General features: G+C 32.9%; 1 pseudogene; it reads right to left on the reverse strand.

The window, feature by feature from the left end:
- The window catches only part of LOC149175976 (uncharacterized), a 99,178-nt pseudogene that overhangs the window by 24,759 nt on the left and 50,118 nt on the right, over window positions 1-24,301 (reverse strand).

Here is a 24,301-nt window from a genome sequence, read left to right on the forward strand (position 1 = left end):
AAGTTCTTTTTGCTGTAAGTATTATTTTCTGTGGGAACTCTATGCATGACAAAATTAAGAGTTATAAGTAAAGGCCTATGATTAGAGTCAGGTTCATGGTCATTTAAGATGTCAAAATTTATTATTTCGTTGTATAATGGGAGATCAGAAATAACGTAGTCTACCACGCTGCTACCAAGTCCATGGATGCAGGTCATCTTGCTGGAATTGGGCCACTTCTTTAGACCATTGCAAATTATGAGATCCTGAGCACTACAGAGCTTGACTAGCTCCAACCCAAACAAATTTTCCCCGAGGTCTTCAGAGCTTCTTTTGTACCTACTAGCCAAAGTAGGGTCTTCGTCTAACCAAAGAGGATTAGGGTTGGAATGATTGCTTAGAATAATAGCTTGGTTGTTTGAAGTTCGAGCATTAAAGTCACCTATTAAAATGATATTACCGTAATTCCTTAGGCTAGAAATATCATTCTCTAAACCATTGTAAGGGTTAGTTTTATCTAGATTCTTCTTCTTATAGAAGTTAGAATTGATGGGGGGAAAATAACATATTGCTATGTAGGACTTTTTATTATTAATGTCTCTGATCTCTATCCAACTATATTGGTTGTGAGGGTCGTTTTTATAAATCCTAGCATGGGGGGAGATGTTCTTCTTAATGTAACAAGCTATTCCCCCAATGCCTCTACGGGAGGATCGCTTGTTCTAATTTTATTATATATAAATAAAATTTGTATATAATAATTTCTTTATAAATTTGTAGATACAATTTTTATAATATTTTAAAAAAATTATATATAATTTAACTTATTTTTATATTTAAATAACAATTATAGTGTCAAATTTTTAATTTTTTAAGTAATATATATGGTTTTTTGATTAACTTATATATATAGTCCACAGGGTTTTGGATTGATGGTGAATGGGTGCACTGTTAAGGCACTCCTTGCGATAGGTCATTGGTTCAAATCTCCCGTGGGTGCTTACCTACCAGGAAGAAAAAAACTTATATATATATATATATATATATATTTGTTTTTTAGGAAGATGGCATCAAGGAAGGTCTTTGTGAATATGTATGGAACAAAGACAACAATTCCATCATCTAAAGTTGCAGGTGGACACACTTTGAAGACTGTCGAACATACCATCACTGAGAAACAACATAAAAATCGACCAACTGGCCTATCAAGTGCACCAAATATTATTTCTGAATGGATGAATTCACGAGAAATAAATAAATTTTTTTTTACATGGCATATTAAAGATGTTGAATATGATGATAATACACATTTCTATCTATACTATGGTATGATTTATTTGGGTCAACCGTATGAGGTGATAGGCAGAATACAAGACATATGTTTGGTGCCGAATTCAAACATTGTTTATGTACTTGCAAAATTGCCCAAGTCACATGAAAAGGTTAGATATCGTCTCTCAAAGAACAAGTATGACACAGATGAAGAATATACACCATTGTGTGAAGAAATCTCATCCAACATTTCAAATAACATTGTAGTTATACTTATTTATATTTATGTGTAATGTATTACTGTAATGATCATTAATTTTTTTATAAATGATTGATCATTGACATATTGTATTTTCTTTGATAGGACTGAGAGTCTTTCAATGATGTCGGAGGGTATTTACCATATGGAACCAAAAATTATGCATGTGATCAACAATTTCCATATAGAGTTAGAACAAGAAAAGAGAATGAAGGAAAAATCAATAATCCATGACACTGCAATAGCACATGTAGGGGATCAACAAAGAATCTATATGGTGGGTCAATCTAACAAAGGTAAACATGTTTCTTTTGAAGATGTGGCAATTGTAGCTCAAGCTGAAGCTCAAAAATATGTTTCCATTAGTGAGGAGGAGGTTAGAACTGTTGTTGAAAAGAAGAAAAGAAATAAAACACTGAAAAGAAAAATGCTCATCGATGTCGCTGTTCCACTTGATGATGAGGAGATTATTTCTGTAGAAGAAGATATGTTAACTAGGAAGAAGAAGAAATAAAAAATTGGCGAATCTGTTAAAATCATAAGAAACAATCAAGAACAAAGTGAAAGTTCTAAAGGCAGCAAAGAAATCATAACACCAGGTGCTGATTTAGAGGATGGCATTATGAAAACAAAACAAAATGCCATTTAGAATCACTTGAGGAAAAATAAATAAATTAATGGTGGCAAAATATTTGAGCTTAATGTCACCCAATCCTATAGGTCAGATGAAGGACAATCTCAATATCAAATTAGAAAGGCATATCACCTACATGTCCATAATTTGAAAACATTGTTCAAGTACAATCCATATGCACATGTGGTGGCTTATGTGGTTCTTGTTGATCCAAATCAAGTTCTCAATAAGGAGGAACAGGAAAAAATGTTTTGACTACAGATATTATGTAATTGGAGAGAACCATTTAGCAGAGGCCAAAAGACAATTGATCGAGGAATATCCTGGAAACTATCCTTTTGAAACAATGAAATGCATCTTTTATGTTGGTTTAACATAAACAGAGGCAAAGTTATTGGCATGGGATCATAATGCAGATAATGAACATAGAATGTTTATGACTTTCATCCAAAGGGTCAGATTTATTCATAATGAATTTTTAGAAAAATGTGGTGGGGATAAGACAAAGGTCAGTTTAAGATTTCAGAAGGAATGTTGTATGGAAATAGGTTATCAAATTGAGGATAGAATCAAATCAAAAGGTGGCAAAGTAAATTCAGAACTATTCAGAGGCATAGATAACATTTTCCAGTTGGCATTTAGAACATGGGAGATATGAGAATTGATTGATGACATTTTCCAATTGTGGGAGAATATTGCCATAAAAAATCAGAAGTTAAAAGGTCTAAACTCATAATATGTACTAATAGTAAGACAGGTCCTGAAATTAAAAAAACTTACAAATGATATGACTATCACACCTTGGAGAACAATGCAAGGTGTGAAAGATGACAAACTAGTCAAATTAATATTATGTCGCGTGAAGTTAGGTGAATTGTCATTGAAGGAAATGTGTTCGGAATTTAAAAAGTAAGTTTGTTGAATTATGGATTTCAGAGATCTGTGGCTTGAATCTTTTGAATCATTGACCGGAGAATCCACAGTTTTATCATTTTTGAACAAACGTTTCAAATCCCAAGTGGGATCCATCATCAGGATGAGAGAATGATGACGACAGAAGAGCAACGGAGAAGTAATAAATAGTGATGAGGATAAAACATTTAGGAATAACAAACATGTCGGCTGAATTAATAATTTTTATTTATTTTAATTAAATTTTTTTTTTTGATAATTAATATTAATTCTAATAAGAAATTAATTTCTAAATAATTTAATTAAATTATTAATAATATTAATAATACTAATTAATTATATTATTAATATTAATTAAATTGATTATATTAATATTAATATTATTATATTAATTAATAATAATTATATTAATATTAATAATATTAATTATATTAATTATTATTATTAATTAATTATATTAATTATTTTATTGTTATTGATTATATTATTAATCCTAAATATATTAATTAAATTATTATTAATATATTATTAATACTAATTATTAATTATATATTATTATTATTAATACATTAATTAATTAATATTAATTATATTAATCATATTATTATTAATTATAATAATATTCATACTACTTATATTATTAATATTAAATATATTATTAATTTGTTTAAGTATATAATATTAATTTTAATATGAAATTAATTATACCTAGGGAAGAATTAATTCTAATAAGAAATTGATATAAACCTAGGGAATATTAATAATATTATTAATTATATTAATAATATTATTAATATTAATATATTATTATTATTAATGTTAATTATCTTAATTATATAATATATTATTATTATTATTAATTATATTAATTATATTATTATTAATATATTAATTAATATTATTAATAATATTAATTATATTGATTATATTAATTATTATTATTAATTAATTATTTAATTATATTAATTATATTATTATTTATAATTATAAAATAATTCCTCAATATATTAATTAAATTATTATTAATATATTATTAATTATATTATGATTATTAACATATCAATTAATATTAATTATTTATTTATTTATATTAATTATATTATTATTAATATTAATTCTTATTAATAATATTATTATTAATATTAATTTGATTTAAAATATAATATTAATTCTAAATTGAGATTAATATTATACCTAGGGAGAAATGAATTCTAATAAGAAATAGATTTTAACCTAGGGAATATTAATACCAAAAGGAAAATAATTAATATCTAGGGTTAGTATATTCTAGAATTTTACCAAAATTCTATACCTAGATCTAAATGAAAACAAAGACTAAAGACACAAGAAAGGAGAGGGATAACTTACCTGCTGAGGCCTTTACCTATTACCATGGGAAGCGCTTGCGCTTTTTATTTCCTTGATCAAGGGAAGCCAGCTCCCGCTAATCTCCACGCCATTATCTCTGTTTAGATTATGAGGATGTTTGATGATTTCAAGCGCTTCTCTGATCTTTCGTCTCTGATGTTGCTCTTCCCTAGCAATAATTGATGCGCTTTCCAGACATATATGGTGTTTAGTCTTTAAGGAGTGCTCTGCCAGGGCTGAAGTACGAGATCTTTCGTTCTTAATATCCGCGCCATGTTCCTTGAGTCTTGTCTGGAGGGAGCGACCTGTTTCACCAATGTAGCATTTTCCACAGGAACACTCTATTTTATAAACTCCTTTAAGCTGCTGCTTGTCGATATCATCTTTAACGAACCTCAAACTTTGTCTGATAGTACCTGGGGCAGAGAAATGAGTGATAATGTTTTTCTTTTTTAGGATTTTGGCGATTTTGTCCGTAACCCCATGGATATACGGAAGAAAAACAATACCACAGTTAGGCTGGTCTTGAGCCTTAGGCTCATGGGACAACAACTTCCTTTCAGCTTTCTCTATGGCCTTTTTAATATCCTGCTCCTTGTAGCCTATACTTTTAAAAGTTAGGATTAGATGCTTCTTCTCTTCCTCCAGGTGCTCTGAGTCGGAAATTCGAAGGGCTCTGATGGCCAGCGTGTTTAGAACACCAATCTTCTGCGCAGGGTGATGGTGGGAATCGGCATGGAGGTAAATCTCTGTGTGGGTTGATTTCCTGAAAACCTTATGGCCCAAAGAGCCATCTTCTTTTCTGATGATTAGGACATCTAAAAACGGAATGCTCTTGTTTTCTTCAAGTTCCATTTTATTTTTTCTGGGATTATAATTTTCTTTTAAATATAACATATTGTTGTTGGTAGTATTTGTTATACATATCACTGTATTAACAATTTTTACTTTATTTATTTAGTCATAAGATTTATATGAAAATACAAGAAGATATGGTTAAAATGTTGAATGAAGAGAGTTTAAATGATGTTGTACTCAATTACCCAGAATCAAGTTTTACAACAACACTTAAAGATTTTTATCTTGCATTAAAAAATATATGTTGATTTTTACATTCATTTTATTCAGATAATTTTTTATTTTATTATATTACCTATATTTATTTATTTCATTAAAGATGTCGAAGAAGGATGCAAATGGAGTACCAAATACTTTCAAAAGTTTCATTGAAAAAATTAAGTTGGAAAGGCTGAGAAAGCATCATCTTAGGAATGTTGAACTTGATTTTACTCTTACTCATTTCATTTGGGATGGGCTAGACACTATCCAATATCAAATAATACAATGTGACTATGAAGACATTACAAAACTCATACCTAAAAGGGAACATGCCATAGTTATTGTAGACATTCCTCATGGTTTCAATTTCCCAAACATTGAATATGATAGTGAGCCTTACACTTATCAAGCTTTTAATAAAGTGGTTACGGGCTTTCAAGAAGTCACAACATCACCACTTTGGAGATTTGTGACATTTCATTCAGACACACAATTTGCAATGTTATTAACAAGCTTCAAAGGAAAATCAAACTCAAGGATGCAACTTACATGGTAAGACATTGAAATTGTATGTTTGATTAATGTAATTTTTTTTATGTACAAGTGGATTGAACTTTTACTATGTCGTGTTACAGGAAAAAGTCAAATCTTATTTCTTCCAGAGATCAGCCAATTACAAGTGATTGTGAGTTCATCTATGTTGAATGTTGGGAAAAATATGATAACTATAAGTCCATTCTTTTGAACCGAGTAGATGGAAAGAGTCAAAGCCAAGTACTAGTTCATGATGATGTCGTAAAAAAGTTAATATATGAGGATAAAGATGCAAAAGGAGAAATAGTTAACATTTATCAAAAGACACAAACATTGATTAACTGTTTTATAGATTTATGTTCAAATGAAGGAGATTGGGTTTTGGATTTATTTTCAGGTTCAGGTAAGTTTTATTATATAAAATTGAATTTTAATATTTTCTTGTTTTGTTTTTATGTGTTTATACTAATTTACATACTTATTGTTTTTGTGCTTGATGATTAGGTACAACACTAGCATGTTACCTACAAAAAGGAAGAAATTGCATTGCGATTGAAAGAGACCCACTACAATGCAATTTTATTCAACAAAGAATTAATGCTCTTCAATTTCTTCCAGATGCAATGCAAGAAGTTGGTCCGAGGAAATGAGATTTTAATGAATCACGTGTGGCAAAAAAGGCAAAGGAACGTCAACCACTATTATATGATATGATTGTAAAATGATACTTTGGGAGATTTGCAGACATGAAAGATCCATTAGACGAGGAAAATGAGGAAACTAAAGCATGAAATATTGTGGAAGAAGAAAATAATGAAATTGAAGAAGATGATGAACATGAATTATATGATATTCTTGATGACATTTAAGTTATGACTGCATATTAAACTCAATTTTGAGAGATCTTCATTAGTTTTACTTGTAATGTTTTGACTTTGAGAGTTTATGAGAAGAATGAACATTTGATTATTGTTGTTATATGTTCAATATTTGTATTATCTGATTTTCACTTTAATTTTTATGTGAATCATTTTTTTTTGTAAAAAACTTGTGATTACTATTATTTCTTAACATAAAATTCATAAAAAGATCTATTTTTAAAGTTTTTTTTGTTAAGATTTTCCCATTAAAATCGTTTATTTGACATGTCATTTTTGACAAAAATTCCGAAAATGTGTATTTTTTTTGTTATATTTATATAGAAAATGTGTTTTTTTTTGTCAAATGTTCAAAATTATTGTGTTTTAATGAGACAATTATTTGATGTCCTTTGAAATATTAATTAACATTACATAAACATATAGAAAATAGTAACTTCAAAATATTGACCATTTTTTTTTTTAATTTTTTTAATTACGCGAAAAAATGAAGATTTCCTTACAGACAAAATTGAAAAGAAAAATGAAAACACACAAACACAAAAAATACACTTAAAAAAAATTCTTACAGGAAGAAGAAGACATTAGAAAATTTAAAGTGTCAAAAATCAACCCTCTAAGAAAAAGGAGTTGATGCTGCATCATCACTTTTCAAAATCAGCATGAAAACCACTAACATTGAAAAAAAAATGTTCATACTTGATACATAAGAAAATTTAAAGTGCCAAAAATATGCTAAAAAAAAAATTGTATTCTGGCATCACCACTTTTCAAAATCGGGTGATTTTTTGCTACCTCAAAAAAACAGGTACCAGTTCATTTTCTCGTTTGATCGGTAACTATGTTATGAGAGATAGTTGGCCTGCATGCTCAGTTCTTTGATAAATTCTTTGATATTTTTTCAAGTCTACAATTCAATTATGAAGGATGATTTTTTTTTTTGGGTATCCCAGAGGAACCCAACAACCCACTTAACACATAATTACTAGTAAACCTCTGGGGGTCTACAACCTGTCATCCTCTTTGTAAACTGGGTCATAACCCAGGGGATTTGAACCTGGATCTCTTAGTTTTCATAGATCTCACATTACTTTGATCACCAATTAAGCTGCTCCCTTGGGACATTATGCAAGATAATTTTAGCTTCATTAAGGCATACTATTTTTGTTGTCAACCAAGATTTTTACAAAAAGTGTTGACTTGATATCGATGGGTGTCAGTAGAGAGCTGATCTCATTAACTAGAAATCGATTTAAGTTACAAAGGGGGGGATGATCGCCTACCTTAGAGAAGGCTCACGCTCCAATCACTCCTGAACTTTTTAAATACTATACGATGATTGAAAGGTTCAGTGGACCACCTGATTATGGACACTATCCTTCACACAATACAATGCAATACATAAAAATCATATATTTTATAATTTCTGATACATACAAATTTATTCAAATTTTCTTCAATGGAAAGTCACCATGAGTATATTCAAAATCGCAAGCATCTTCTGAAAAAATTTATAGATTTTGTTTATCCTCCACGAACCTTCAATTTTTTCTCTTTGAAATGCTCTTCAATTGGAATTTCCCATTCAAGGCATCCATTCTTTACCACACCAAGAAAGTGTCCACATGACCCGTATCTCTCATATCAAAATCTCGATTTTTGTCTTTTCTTGAGGTGGAAACCCCATCCAAGGATTCATTCCATGATATACAACAAATTATGTTGCCACCGAAGGAACAATCTTTAAGTAGTTGATGCTCATACTTAAAAACATTTGTTTCCATCCTTGTGTTTGAATAATGGTTGATAGTTTTTGATTTAGAAGCCGGAGAACCCACAGTATTAACCATTTCTTTTATCAACGTTTCAAATCCCAATCTGGATCCATCATCAGGACAAACTTGATAGTTCTTAAGTGTTCCTCTAAATTTGGGTTCTGCTAATTGAAGTGAACAAGTGTGGCTTTGACTAACTAATATGCTCTATACCTATATCCTTATTATCGAAGTCATGATCATTGAGTCAAAATCAACCTCACGAACAAATCATGTTGAACATCAATTACACAGTTGAGTGTATTCTTTGTTTAGTCCACATAATGGCCCAATTGCAGGTCGACTCAAATGTATTTGAGTAGTCTAAGTCGACCCGACTATATGGGAATAGTCCGAGTCAACTTGACTTGACATGCGATGTCTTTGGAATCTTAGACATACTCACAATCAACTTTCACATGGAGGACCACATGTGATAGTAGTACATTGTGAAGAAGGATGTAATTATTGAACCCTTGGGGCATCCTTATGTGGATTGCAGATTTTAGGAATATCTTGAAATTTGATAGTCATAAGAGAGGTCAATTGTTTGACCTCTCCTAACCATCATATTCTGGGAAATTGACATAAGTTCAACAGAGTCATTCTACCCAAAGAGGATGCTTAGACACTGATGTCATGGTGTTCCACGCTAAGGACAAGATTACCTCAATATTCTAAGTGATGTACTAATCAAAGTAGACCGAAAGTATAACGATGGTGTAGCAACTCTATGAAATATGATGTCAAGTGGGTATCCTCTGTCACATGCATTTCGAAATGATGGGAAGGGGAAATGCCTCAGTTACTTTTATGAGGTTGATTAATTATTTGTTTTGTCTCCACCCGCTTTTGTTAATATATATCACTAGCGATTGCCCCAAAAGGTGCAAGGAGATGCCGAAAGGTTTTTTAAATTGAAGAACTTGTACTTTAGTTTCCATAATCAAGTAAATAACAATTGATGTATTAAATTTAAGTTTTTTTAGTGTATTTTTTTAATGTTTATAGATTATATTTTTGGTTTCAAATCTCCTCTCAATATTAAGATATAGCATATTAGTGTTTAATTGAAGAATTTATCTTTTGACGATGTTTATTTACAACATCAAGTTGTTAAAAGATCTTATAAAGTTACTTGTGACCTGTTTCAATAATTGCATATGTCCATTTTGACTACGTTCACCACCATATCGAAATTTGGATAAATCCTATTGCAAAGATAAGACTCATACCAAACTTGCTATGTAAAAAAATTGCATATATGATGAGTAACATGGAAAAATTTAAATTTCTATATAAAATAAATTTTATTCATATTTATTTTGGGAAAAAATTATAAAAAATTGAAATAGAATATTTATTAATTTATTCTCTTTTAATAATTTAATGATTATATAAATTTTGAATTATTTACTAAATTCTTGAAATATATATATATATATATATATATATATATATATATATATATATATAATTAAAAATCATTGAAATGATTGTGAAATATAACCATATATATTGGCTTTATATACGTGGTTGATAAACATACAAGTGATAAAATAATCTCCATACTCTAAACGGTGAACAAGTCACATCTAATAACAATGAACAATATTACAATGGTGAAAATACCATTATGGTGGACAAACCACAACAGTGAGCAAAACACCACATTTAAAAACCAAATATTGTGGAGTCCCCTATCTTGGCCTTCAATCCTTCAGAGGACTTCTAGTTTCTAAAGGCTATGTCTAAACACTTCTCTATGAACTCAATGAACCAGGATTCTGTTTCGCTTTTAATTTGCTTTGCAAGTTTTACCATTTGACCGAGATCATTTTTCCTACTGGAATCTTGGCTATCGACAAGTTGTTGATTTGATGAATTTGAACCTTTTTTGTCATTGTTCTGATCAAAAAATCTAGTAGGCTTTTTAAAGCTAGATCCAAAATTCTTTTTAGGAATAGGACCATTGTCGATTCTAGGGGACAGTGAATTCCTTGGTGGCATTCTTTTAGGAGAGTATGAGATTGATTTTCCTAATGCTCTAATGCTCTCTTAGAGGGTAGAAGAGTTGGACTAGAAACTGCACTTGACAAAACACTTGCTTTGGAACTCCTCGATAAATCTTAAGATGACATTATTAGAAAAGTATTTGATTCTTTTGGACATCTTTTGATTGTTTTACAGGAACTCAACAAAGGAAAAATAATGGCCTTGCAACAACAACAAAAAATATGCAAGCTTTCTCTGCCCAAAAGTTTACCGTTGGCCAATAACTAGAGGCTAGAGCCCAACTGCCACTTGCCTTTGCATTGAATATGATTGAACTTGAGTCTTGAACATTAAAGGTGAACTTTGACGCTATGAAGTTGGATGTTTTATTGCTTGCAATCAAGTAGGAAGGCTCCTATGAGAACTGAAATACGACAAAACTCATGTTAAGGAATAGGTATGTTTGAAAAAATGTGTGTCTTTGGTTCTTTTTCTTATTGGTGTTCTTGAAAAACCTTACTAAACCAATGCATAAACCTTCTGAGAAATTAGAGATAATGTGAAACTATGCTTTGAAATAGTACCCGATGAAATTATAAGTGTTTTAAGTCAACAAATCAAATGGTTTTCTAAGTTTTTTTAATAAACGAATTAAATCAACTTAATTGTTAACTCATTTATAATGGTTTTAAGATTTAAGTTAATGATGTTATTTTTTGGTTTTCTTCTCATGATATGATTTTTGTTGAGAGTTTGAGTTGAGGATATTTCATTGTTTAAATATAAAAATTGATTTGATATCTTGATTTTTTAAAAATATTTAAAATATATAAATTTAATAAATTATAACTATAATTTTATTTATTTTTATCAAATTTAAAATTAAAAAAAATCAAAATGTCCATTTGTAAATTAATATTATTTGTTTTTAATATATTAATAAATTAATATCATAATTTAAATATTATTGTTCAAATATAGCTGTTACTTGGAAATTATGTCTCTACATCGCTCTCTATTTAAGCCTTTGCCATGGTCTGTGTCTTCATCTGGTCCCAATGATGAACCACACTTGTTGATTCGAAACATGTCGGCCAAAAATTGCTCTTATGTGATTTCTACCGAAAGACTTTGCTTAGTGTCCATTTATTGAAAAACCTAAAAAATTAATCCATAACTACTTTGCAAATTTAAATCAAATCCATTGAAATAATTAAATATTCTTTTGTTTAAAAAGAAATACACAATAATAATACTAATAATATTAATAAAGTGAACACATATTTTATTAAAATATTTTTAATATTTGTTTCTATATTATCTACATAATTAATTAATAAAAAAATTTAATCATAAAATTTATATTTTAAAATCGTTAAAAAATTAATTCCAAAAAAACAAAAAAACACTTTGCATATCACTTCCAAATAACTTTACTATCTTATTATTTCGGGAGAGCATTCCTCCATGTTTATGACTATAATATCTTATTATTATTCACATTCCTCCATATTCATGACTATTTCTCAATGCCAATATATAAATTTGTTGTCATAAGCATTCCTCTATGTTTATGACTATTTTCATATGTGATTAGCATAAATCCATCTTAAATACAAATCTAACATGAGCCTAGAAAGATCCAATTTCTTCACATGGAAATTTTTTTATGAACCGAAATTATTTAAATGTTTTGTATAGTTATTTAATTTTTTTATTTTGGTTAACATGAGCAAAATTTCAACTTTGATGATAGACAGACAACTTTACACATCATACGGGATTAAAAAATGAGTGTCTCCGCTCAATGAGATAATATTAAGAACAACTAATTAAACCCAACACCAAGCAAAAAAAACACTAATAATGCTTAAAAGAGATCAGATAATTCATTATATATTTGAATTAAAAATGATGCTACCGATTGTTTGTCGATTCATGATGATTCTATAGTTAATTCCCACAATTTACACCTACATATAAAGAGAAATGTTGTCAACCAAATTTGGTTTATTCCTGCAATTTACACCTGCATATAAAGAGAAATGTCGTCAATAAAATTTGGTTTGTTCAATAAATAAATATTGACACTGTATTTTAAGTCAAAAAGTTCTGCACTTTAATCTATCTGTTGCATCTCACTCCGAATATTTTCCATTATAAAAAGTTGGGAGAAACGATCCACATGCCGATAACTTGAAACCTTGCAATACGATGTTGGAACATTTATAGAACCTGGCATGGTCTTGAAGAAAACAAAAACCAGTTTTCAGACATTTCCTGTTTTTATAAAACAAAAACCAATTTTCAAACTAAATTTCTTCAGATCAAAAACACGACATTTCGTACGTGGTTGTAAGACTTTGGTAGAATCAGAATAAGAGGAAAGGATGTTGTCCAGTCAACATTGTCATTGAGAGTCAGTGACAGCACAGTTGAAATTGTAACAATGCTAAGTGGCTTGATCGGATCTTGTATAACAGAGCTTTAATCCCATCCCAATAATGATGTGGCACTAAAAAAGAAAAGTCAAGACTGGGCTTCGGGTGATATATCTGCTGAGCAAAAATACCAACTTTTGTGGAAGGCCTAGATTTCATTATTATGCAAGCCTCTGGCTCCGACAATTCCAATAAAGCAATAGTGCCAGAGTACAGGTTCCTTAGAAATTAAATTGTGCCCCACAAGCAAAAGCTTATGCCAAATATGGTTTCCTCTGCAATGCAACGTATATTATCTTGTACTAAGCAATAATGGTTTCTCTTAGATTTCTCTCAGATGTATTTTGATGCTGCAAGTTGAAAAGGGCAAACAACAGGCTCATTCATGACCGGGAAGTCCCACTTACATATCTATATAGGGAATGACAACGTTCACTTTAAAATAAATATCAGTGTAGATCCATCTTAAATACAGATGCAACACATATTATCTTGTACTAAGAAATAATGATCTCTCCTAGATGTATTTTGATGCTGCAAGTTGGAAAGCGCAAACAACAAGCTCATTCATGACCCGAAGGTCCCACTTACATACTTACATAGGGAATGGCCACATTCACTTTAAAATAAATATCAGTATAGATCCATCTTAAATACAAATGCAACACATATTATCTTGTACTGAGCAATAATGATTTCTCCGAGATGTATTTTGATGCTGCAAGTTGGAAAGGGCAAACAAGAGGCTCATTCATGACCCGGAGGTCCCACTTACATACTTTCATAGAGAATGACCACATTCGCTTTAAAATAAATATCATTATAGATCCATCTTAATTACAAATGCAACACATATTATCTTGTACTAAGCAATAATGATTTCTCCCATATGTATTTTGATGCTGCAAGTTGGAAAGGGAAAACAACAGGGTCATTCATGATCCGGAGGTCCCACTTACATATTTTCATAGGGAATGGCCACATTCGCTTTAAAATAAATATCAGTATAGATCCATCTTAAATACAGATGCAACGCATATTATCATGTACTAAGCAATACTGATTTCTCCCAGATGTATTTTGATGTTGCAAGTTGGAAAGGGCAAACAACACGCTCATTCATGACCCGGAGGTCCCACTTACATACTTACATAGGGAATGATCAGATTCGCTTTAAAATAAATATCAGTATAGATCCATCTTAAATATAGATGCAATGCATATTATCTTGTACTAAGCAATAATGATTCCTCCGAGATGTATTTTGATGCTGCAAGTTGGAAAGGGCAAACAAGAGGCTCATTCATGACTCGAAGGTCCCACTTACATACTTACATAGAGAATGGCCAAATTCACTTTGAAATAAATATCAGTATAGATCCATCTTAAATATAGATGCAACACATATTATCTTGTACTAAGCAATAATGATTTCTCCTAGATGTATTTTGATGCTGCAAGTTGGAAAGGGCAAACAACAGGGTCATTCGTGACCCGGAGGTCCCACTTACATACTTTCATAGGGAATGTGATCCGGATTTAAACAGGAACGCAACAAATTACAGAGATAACCATATACACAAAAATGCAGCGGAAATAATACTTCATTTCATTAATGGAAAATACTGAAATATGCTTACAACCAGAAATGGAAATAAACTAGCTAGGGCGATGGTAGCTTATCTCTGAGAAGAGATGTGATGGCTACATGCCTCTGAACTGTGTTACAATGAGGCTCGAAGGCCTATTTATTGTTGAGAAACAATGGAAAACCCTTAACATTCCAAAACCTAGTCCTAGGAGATGAAACGCCAAACTGTGGGCCCCGTTTGGGGGTAAGTTGGTACATCAACTTCCCGGGGTCGTAACTTTGGCATATGATCTCCGTTTGACGCGTACAATAGCTCATTAGAAAATTCTATCCGAGCACTATCATTGTTGGAACGGGCAACATCGGTCCACATGTTGCCCCCGGATTCCCCAAAAAACGTCGTTTAGGGCCTCAAAACGGCTCCGGAAGTTCAGGACCCGAAAAACCGCTAAAAATAGTAAGTTGTGCTACAATTAAGGAAACTGAAAATGCTGAGAAGGACAATGGTGGGGGTCCAGGTGGACTTGGCAGGTGGCCACCAATATCCACCTGGATCAGAATGACCACATTCGCTTTAAAATAAATATCAGTATAGATCCATCTTAAATATAGATGCAACACATATTATCTTGTACTAAGCAAAACTGATTTCTATCAGATGTATTTTGATGTTGCAAGTTGGAAAGGGCAAACAACACGCTCATTCATGACCCATAGGTCCCACTTACATACTTACAAAGGGAATGACCACATTCGCTTTAAAATAAATATCAGTATAGATCCATCTTAAATATAGATGCAACACATATTATCTTGTACTAAGCAATAATGATTTCCCCCAGATGTATTTTGATGCTGCAAGTTGGAAAGGGCAAACAACACGCTCATTCATGACTTGGAGGTCCCACTTACATACTTACACAGGGAATGGTCACATTCGCTTTAAAATAAATATCAGTATAAATCCATCTCAAATGCAAATGCAACACATATTATCTTGTACTAAGCAATAATGATTTCTCCCAGATGTATTTTGATGCTGCAAGTTGGAAAGGGCAAACAACATACTCATTCATGACTTGGAGGTCCCACTTACATACTTACATAGGGAATGGTCACATTCGCTTACATACTTACATAGGGAATGGTCACATTTGCTTTAAAATAAATATCAGTATAGATCCATCTCAAATGCAAATGCAACACATATTATCTTGTACTAAGCAATAATGATTTCTCCCAGATGTATTTTGATGCTGCAAGTTGGAAAAGGCAAACAACAGGGTCATTCAAGACCCAGAGGTCCCACTTACATACTTACATAGGGAATGGCCACATTCGCTTTAAAATAAATATCAATATATATCCTTCTTAAATACAGATCTAACATGAGCCCAGAGGAATTCAATTTCTTAAATGATTTTTTTTTTTTGGGTCAATATGAGAAAAATTTGAACTTTTATGACAACAAACAAAGTTACACATCATACTGGGCTGTAGAATGAGCCTCTCCACTCAATAAAAGCATAATAGCATCATAAGAAGATATCATAATTTGACCAACTTTCTTTTGCACATGGCAGGGAGCATTTAGAAAAAGTACATTTACAATGTGACAATCTTGTGAAATAAATATATACAAGGATAATATACAAAGCTTAATTCACAGAGGTAAGCCAGCAATATTTTCTTCATCTCTCTAATGTAATGGGATCTCGCAAAAATCATTTGGCAATTTATAAAAGTTTGGGTTGCCAAATTTACTCCCCACAAAGATTTGAAAAGTCATGATAATATTTTGGCCTCTCCCATCGATTTCAAATCCATTTTGAAAGTCAAAATCATCAACATTATGTACAACCAGTACCAAGATCAAGAATATCAGAACGGAAGAACAATGCACACACAATATTTTCAATTTTTTTGATTCAGTCCATACACCGCCGAAAGGATTTATCCGTCTCTAATGCGTTGAAGTTTTCAGCCAACTTTTTAACTGCAATCACTAAAGCATACAATTTACATGAGTGAACAACTTGCATTGAATTTATCCCTTCCTGGAACTGATCTTTGAAGTAGTAAAACAACATTACTAGCTTAAAATCATGACTGCTAACCTTTGAATTTTCTTCATCCAAAATATCTCTTCGAGCCAAGAAGAATACATGCCCTAACGTTATTCTGCAAAAGGGCACAAAAAGAATGATGATCACATTGAAAAAGTTAAGCATATGAATGAACAATTCAAAACAAACAAATAGAAAACATGGATAAGATATTTACCCGCTTTTACTTCATAGGATGTCAATTACTCCATGAGCATACTCAGAGAATCCCTAATGGATTGCAAGCCGAACATCTTAGATTCCAATTTCCTAGTTGTGCTGTTGTTCAATGATGGAAATTTAAATTTACTTTCACTGAGAGTTTGCAAGCATTGTTGATGAACATTACTATATTTTACCTTGGCAATCTTTGTCTTCACCACAAGGGTTTCCAGGGTTTGATAAGGTAATCCCTTGCTCGTTGAGAAAAGAACATGCTTAGAATTGAGAAGTAAAAACTTATCAAAGAACTGATGCCAAATGCAGACAGAGACAAAAACTTTCATATTCCATTTGCCTTATCCCCGTCCCAAATGCAACCGGCAAGTTTGATGAGCAATCCTGCAGAGCATCATTGCATAAACCTAGATTACTTAGAAATGCATCAGGAAATCTAGTCAAACGCTGGGCTTGAGGAATAGATCCAGAAAAAGCATTATAAGACAAGCTCAAGTCCATTAACAACGAAAGGTTGCCGAGCTCAACTGGTATTTGTCCTGTTAGAGAGTCGTGTGAAAGATCAAGTGATTCCAATGAGGTGACATTCCCAAGACCTATGTTACCAGAAACGAGAAACGGGAAACGAAACGAGAAACGAAAACGGTACGAGAAACGGAGTTGGGAGGTTTCGCACTCTAAGAAACGAGGAGAGAGAAAATTAATCGTATATGTGTTAAAGGAAAACAAATCAACTAAAAAAAGGACAATAGTACATAAATAATCAATTTTCTATATACTTGGCATAAGCCTCTAGATTATTGAATGAATACATGACTGAAATCTACAATAAAGAGTGAAAATACAAGCTGAGAATGCGAACTACCACCTGTAAAAAATTTCCCATAAAATATATGCACCGTTAGCTAAAATAACCGTAGAAAACGGCGTTTCCGTCTGGTTTCCGTCTGGTTTCCGTTTCTTACACGTTTTATACGGGGAACGGTGGCAACCGTCCCGTTTCTGGTAACATAGCCCAAGACTACTAGGAATTGGACCTATTAATGCATTATATGAAAAGTTGAGATATTGCAAACCCTGCAATCCGTTCAGATCATCAAGTATTCTCCCAGACAATTCATTATCGGAAATATCAATGCTCAGTCACATGAAGCGAATAATATAAACTAAGTTGGTTGGCATTCAATGCAACAATCACAGTTTCTGAATAAAATCCGCTTTCGTTTCCCCCGAATGCTCGATCTCCTGCAGATGAACATCTTGGGGAATTGAGCCCGAGAAATTGTCGCTGGAGAGGTCAAGCGTATGCGAGGATCGAAAACTTAGAATCCAGTCCGGAAGAGGGCCTTGGAAATAATTATGGCCAAAATTGAGCACACAGACGTCTGTCCATTTAAAGATTGCATCTGACAGATGCCCTTCTAAATTATTCCAGCTTAAATCCACCACTTCCAACTTGGTGCATCCTGCCAGAGGCAAGGGAATTTCTCTTGACAGATGGTTGTGACTAATATCCAAAATCTTCAGTGTTGTCAATGCTCCAAGCTCAGGGGGAATTTCCCCAGAGATGTTATTGTGGCACGACTTGATTTCCAGAAGCTGAAAGCATTCTACCAACGATACTGGTAGGGACCCAAATAAATCATTGTAAGAAAAATCTATAGACTGCAGATACATCATATCTCCAATTGAATCAGCCAATTCCTCTATTAATCCATTTTTTTGATAGGAACATGGCTTGTAGCGACTTAAGCTTTACTAATTTATGCCGGAAGTTTCCCTGTGAACTGATTGTTTGAGAGATCAAGCAGAACTAGTCGTCTTGTATTTGATGTCTGTGCAATACGCAGGGGAATTCTGTCGGGAAGATTATTGGAATGCAAGTCCAAGGGGAGCAATTTCTCAGAAAACACAAGGGTGGGCGGTAGCTCCACGTTGAAGTTATTGCAGGACAAATTGAACTCTGAGAGGACCGACAAACTGGAGATACAAGAGGGAATACCAATTGTGAGAGAATTTTTGGAGAGGTTTAGTATTACCAGGCTTTTCACATCACCGGTAAAACATGGCAGGGTTCCAGACAGTCTATTTGAATGTAGCTTCAATGAGACTATAGGAAATCCCCATTCTAGTATCATTCCTTGTAAATTGTTGCCAGAAAGTTCAAGGTCGACTAAATTTGGGAGTCTTGCGATGGAAGGTGAGATTTCACAAACAAGAATATTGTTCTGAGATGCAAATGCTACAGGTTTACCAGATTTCCAAACCAGTCGGGTATTACGCCCTCCAAACTGACACCAACCATTTCCCAGAATGTAAGGTTGAACAATTTTGAGTACGAAGGCAGTATTTTCCCTGTGAATTTATTCAGTAAAGAGACAAGAATATGAGCTTTGTCAATTTACCAATCTATCTCGATATATGTTAGACAACTAAGGTTGAACAATTTTGAGTACGAAGGCAGTATTTTCCCTGTGAATTTATTCAGTGAAAGAGACAAGAATATGAGCTTTGTCAATTTACCAATCTATCTCGATATATGTTAGACAACTAATTCTTGTGGTATAGGTTAGGCAATTAAATTTTGTGATTAAAGATTGGGTTAGTTTGTATTATGGTTAATAGTTATTGGAGTCCAAAAACACTCAAAAATTAATTCAATTGTTTCTTATATGTATTAATATGTACACATTGTACATCATTGATTGAGACAAACAGTTTTTAATATAGAATTTATTTGGTTCCCTGTCTTACAGTGATATCAGGGGAAGTAATTCATCCACCTGTTACAATGGTATCAGAGAGAGTAGAAGTAGTTCATCTGCCTGTTGACTGAATTGAATTGAGCCACTAATTTTATGGCCATAGATGTTTATGCTGAGAAACTAATTCAACTGTTTCCTCTATGTATTAATATGTACACATTGTACATCATTGATTGAGACAAACAATTTTTAATATAGAATTTATTTGGTTCATTGTTTGATTGTCTTACAGCCATATCAGAGGGAGTAATTCATCCCGTGTTACAATGGGATCAGAGAGAGTAGGAGTAGTTCATCCGCCTGTTGATTGAATTGAATTGAGCCACTAGCTTTATTGTCCTAGATGTTTTTGCTGAGGACAAATGGTGTCGGTATGAATGTTGAAGGAGGAGCTGTCACTATTGAGGGCCCACTGTTGTACGGTATGTGAAGTTAAATAAAGAATTGTGATACGTGCAAGAAAAATCAGAGGGCAAGAGGTTGATACTGGACCTGTTGCAGTTAAGCATGCAAGAAATATGCCGCGCTCACCGAAGACTGCTTATATAACCCTAGTTGAAATTGCAGACCTTTGTTCGCGAAACGCTAATAGTGGATCTTAATAAAAAAAAGTGTGTGCAAGCATTGAGGATCTGAGGCTCTACCGAGAGATAGCTTCAACCAGAGGATCATGTCAACCGGACCCAATAAAGGTAATGTTTTTCTTCATACCATCTGGTAGTTGTTACATATCAAAGAAATTGATTCCGATTTTTGTCAAGAGGCAATCAGAGAAATTAGGTCTGTTGTGAAGGCAGTCTTAATTAAGATGAATGCCAATTATATATTTACATGATGTCAATATCCCTGTACAACGATCTGTCCACGAGAATAGTAGCATGAATATGACCCAAAAGAAGTTCATAAAAATTATACATTTGAAGCCCATTATCCTGGCACATCCACCGAACATAGAAACAGTCACTGGTAGTGGACATGAATATTGAAATTGTCGCAGATTGCATGAGTGACCTTTTTTTGGACTGGAGCAAACTAAGAAAGAGACCAGTTCGTACCCAAAATGGCCCGGACTTTGATCAACCACAATAACAAATAAGGTTCCGTCCCTGTAATTGTTGCATGTTCCTTTTATTTCATGTTCGTTCTGGTAGGAGCAGTCGAACTGTGGACAATATCGCATGCTCGTTTTTCGTTCCCTACTGGATTTGGGAAGTCATCTACCCTGGATAGATGGACTTAGAATTTTAACTTAAATAAAATGCAATACGCTCAGTTTCAGAGTTTCTGGATTTTGGACGGTTTAAACATATTTTCATTCGAGCATATTTCTATCGTTTCTTCGCTGGTAAATTTCAAGTGAACAAAGAAATGAAGTGGGAATGCAGACAAACTCTGGTTGATAACTTCTGGTAATTAAAATAAACCCAACGATGCAAGCATTTCATGACTACAAGATTTCTGTTTTAAAAGGAGAAAATTTGAATGCAGGGAATTGGGAGCTTTGCTTTGCACTTCTGTGTTGTCTCGTGCGTTATTTAACGAAATTATGAGGTTAAGGTGAAGGTGGAGATCAGTGTTATGGCAACAGAGCGACCGTTATTTGAGACTGTGAGGTCGATTTCGAACGGAATGGAAAACAAATGTGATGTTGCAGTCAAACCCCGTGACCAGAATAGTAGATAGCATTTGCTGTGTGTAAAGCCGCCATTGGAGAAGTTGTCCAAACAGCATGCGTCCCACTCCCCATTCACACCTAGGTTGACACAATGACATGGAAGAAGTTATGAGTTAATTGTGAAAGACATATTTTAAGCAAGCACATTACACAATTATAAAAGAAAATAAATGGGAAATGTGGTTTTAAAATCTTTTTTGGTATATTAAAGATCATGAGGTCACAAGTTCAAGTTAAAATGGCATGTTTGGTAATTAAATTTTTATAAGAGAATTTTGGAGTTAGTAACACGTTTAAAATCTATTTTGGTATATTAAAGATCATGAGGTTATAAGTTCAAGTTCAAATGGTATGTTTGGTAATTTAATTTTTATAAGAGAATTTTGGTGTTAGTAACACATTTTGAGTTGGGTGGCATCCAGATTTAATGGACTTTTATTTTATAATTTTTTTTTTGGGAGTTTGAAGTTAGTTTATTTGTAGCATGAAAAAGTATTGTCGGAACATTTTGTTGGAGGACAAGAAATTTGACATATTCAAAAGTGGGTTGGAGTATAGAATTTGTAGTGCATAAATTAGTGTTAGCGCCTTGGTAATATTGCTCCATTAGATTGCATATTGGACTGTGAAGTGCCGTTGCTACTTGAGGAAAGTTTTGGAAGTTGTTAAGAGCATATAATTTTTGCAATAGTTTCACTTTTCTAGGAACATTGTTGATCTTACATTGTAAGTATTGTTAGTGGGTGCATGATCGGTTGAACTCGACATCTGGTTAAATCATTGTAATTTTGTTTGTATTTGGTGCATTTTCGGTGGTAGCCGACACACCTTTTTTCAAAGTTGATTACTGGAGAAAATGGCCAAACTCGATGATTTGTTACAATTATTGAACAATTTAATGTCGTCTACTATTCATAGTAGTGTCTAAGTCAACAAGGACACACTCTCTCACATCCAATCATGTTTGCAAAATGTTAAAAGAGCAATTGAATTCTTGGACCTAGAGTCCTAGTTTAGCGAGATGAACTACAAAAGAAGAATTTTGAACCTGTTCTTGTTCAGAACAAGAATTTGTTTGGGCCTGATCACTAGTCAGAGAATGACCAAAGAAATGAAGTGATTTCAGGAGAAAATTTGGATGCGGTTAGAAGTTCTGATGTGAAACCTGTTATAAGACCATGGGAAGAGATTACACACAATAAACACATAACTAGTTTGGGTTACAAAAAGGATATTTTGGATGTATCTTTCACATTCTAGATTTTTCTAAACCTATACAATTCCAAAGTGCTAGATTTCTGGATGGTGTTGTTTCAGAGCAAGTTGATAGATGCCAACAGTGTAATAGAGTTGGGCATGTGAAAGAGCAGTGTTTTGATCGTCACCTATGTGAGCATTGCGGAAAGTGAAATCATCATACAAATATATGTTTGAGAAATAAGACTACTGCAAGAGAGAAGATAAATTTCGGATGGATTGCTTCTTGGGATTGGACAAAAACAACCAAGAAGATTTACAAGTCATACAGAAGAATATGTTCAAGAGTGATGAAGAATACTTCTCACCTTGTATCCGACAAGGGGGGAATTGTTTATGGTCTGCTATAGGTTTGAGTTTGAAATGTCAAGCGAGCTTGAGTCAGAGTTGAGTTGATTGAACACTTCCATATTAGGAGTTGTTCGAGGAACTATTATGATAGTTCCAGAGTTTGTGGTCACCTTAAACTACCTTTTTTAGTTGTTACGAGAACTACTATGAAGGTTCCAGAGTTGGTGTTGGTTGAGAGCTTGAGTTCTCCCATATTGGTTTGTAGTCATCCTTAAAAACCATTTCTTGAGAGACATTCAACTCTTGGCTAAGATGCATTTTTACATTTTGATATCTCATTTTTGGACTTTGGTACATTCCTTCGGATTGGGGGGGGGGGGGGGGGGGGGAATGTTAGACAACTAATCCTTGTGATTAAAGATTGGGTTCGTTTGTATTATGGTTAGTATTTATTGGAGTCCAAGAACACCCAAAAACTAATTCAACTGTTTCCTATATGTATTAATATGTACACATTGTACATCATTGATTGAGACAATTTTTAATATACAATTTATTTGGTTTCTAGTTTGATTGTCTTACAATTTCTGCCTAAATTCCGATTTTTGGCTAGTGATAACTTTTCTAGGTTTCCCAAAGCCAAGAACGATGCTAGAATGGTGCCGGTGATCTGATTTTTCCCATGATTTAGAGTGAGTAATAAGCTAGGTAGGAATCAAACCTACGATCTGGTTTCCATAAAGTGAAAGAGTTTGCAGGGATGATAACTCACTGATGCAATAGGGAATGACACCACTAATATTATTCTCTTGCAATTCCAAAGTCTGGAGCATCACGAGGCTACAAATTTTGTCAGGAATCGAACCTACGAGTTGCATTGAGCCCAAATCTACTTTAGTAACAAGGCCCAATTGAGAATCATAGTCTACTCGTTTCCATTGGCTGCTTCTTCGCCCTTCCAGTCATCCAACTTGCTTGTAACTTTCAAGTCAGCGTTCATGTTTTGAGGGAGTTTCAAAAGGACGTTCTGCGGGAGTTTCAAAAGAATCACAGGAGATAATGTCACCATGAGTAAATTAACAAAGAATCTTCGAGCTAAAATAGAAACTAGTCTCATCAACTTCCTTAATCAGAGACAGGTGTCAAAATGGAAAAACTAAACCCATGATATGCAATGATGGAGGTCGTCATGTATTTGTCTAATAAATGATTAAAAATAGTTCAATTGATCAAACAAAACAAAAGAGGGTAAAGGGTAAACAATGCTTGGCCTGACCATTTTCAAAAAATAGTTC

The sequence above is a fragment of the Pinus tabuliformis genome, chromosome 4_1 (genome assembly GCF_031772625.1).
Source record: "Pinus tabuliformis cultivar Carrire ecotype Pingquan chromosome 4_1, CPIR1, whole genome shotgun sequence".
NCBI classification, from domain to species: domain Eukaryota; kingdom Viridiplantae; phylum Streptophyta; class Pinopsida; order Pinales; family Pinaceae; genus Pinus; species Pinus tabuliformis.